Source organism: Rhagoletis pomonella, unplaced genomic scaffold, assembly GCF_013731165.1.
Source record: "Rhagoletis pomonella isolate Grant_MI unplaced genomic scaffold, Rhpom_1.0 Rhpom_scaffold_00005, whole genome shotgun sequence".
NCBI lineage: Eukaryota > Metazoa > Arthropoda > Insecta > Diptera > Tephritidae > Rhagoletis > Rhagoletis pomonella.
In genome coordinates this window covers 10,531,083-10,532,268 of record NW_023458559.1, presented here as the reverse complement: position 1 = coordinate 10,532,268, position 1,186 = coordinate 10,531,083, and the positions used below count along the sequence as shown (strand labels likewise).

General features: G+C 35.7%; 1 protein-coding gene across 1 annotated transcript in view; it reads left to right on the top strand.

The window, feature by feature from the left end:
• Positions 1-1,186, top strand: part of LOC118738696 (glutaredoxin-C4-like) — an 81,554-nt gene that overhangs the window by 79,821 nt on the left and 547 nt on the right. The gene's annotated exons all lie outside the window — the stretch shown is intronic.

Sequence of the window (1,186 nt, the reverse complement as noted above, 5' to 3'; positions counted from 1 at the left end):
ATCCCAATACTCTGTTGGCACGATCTCTGAGAACAAAATCGTAGCGCTGTTGATAGTTTTAAAATATTTTAAATAGATTTGGCTCACAAACGCCTCTTTAGATGGTCGGAACTTTTTAATGAATCTGTAGACAAATTTCTTAAATATATTTTATATCAAAATATATTCGAAAGACTAATAAACTTAAACTCTCTTAAACATTTGCTACTCCTGGCCAGTTTACTAAGCTCTCATCCTCTGACGAATCGTTGAACCAGAACTCGTTGTACTCATTTTACCACGTTTTTATAAACTTGCTTTCTTTTTTACTTCATTTTAATTAGAACAAATTTACATAAATATGTATAAGCACACTATTTAGTTTGCTCGATTTATAAACAAAGCTTCTCAGCGGTGAAAAATATACTATTGTGAACAACCTAAACGAGCGAAATTCACAATAGCGCTATTCTTCATCGAATGAGTGCCATAATACCAAATGCAAATTCGTTCGCTCAGCACTTTCGACCACAGTCGAAAATCGAATGCAAATCATAATAGGGGCCTTTGTTTACAAATCGAGCAACCTAAATAGTGTGCTTATACATATTTATGTAAATTTGTTCTAATTAAAATGAAATAAAATGTAAGAAAACATATACAAAATCATAAATTTTTCACAATTTTCTAACAGTTCGCTACACCATCGAAAGCAAAATTCTGTTCGACAGAAAATTCGTCACTCAACGAAAATTTCGAACGCTTGCATAGCTCATAATACGAATTTCACTTTCTATCTTCGATCTTCGATAGCCAGCGAAGATCGAAAATCGAATGCAGCTCATAATAAGGGCCTGTATTCCATTATCCAGAAATTAGCAGAACTTTTAAAAACTTACCGATCTGTTGAGTTTAGATTTTGCTTCACATTTTCTTGAGTTACATTTGTTGTTGTTGTAGAAGCATACAAATTCCCCAGACTTATTGGCGAGTGTTGCTGGGGCGACAGTCCTTGGCCAGATATAAATCTGGGTCGTTCCGGTTACGTAGACCCGACTGTCGTGGGAACGCTTAAGTTACATTTCTATTGCACTGGTACAAATGGTTGTGCAAAGTTGTGCGAAGTATGCATAATCAGACCGTTAGCCATTCAACTCTTGTTTCGTGCAACCCTGCGTGAGTTGAACGCAAAATCGCCTCATGTAGA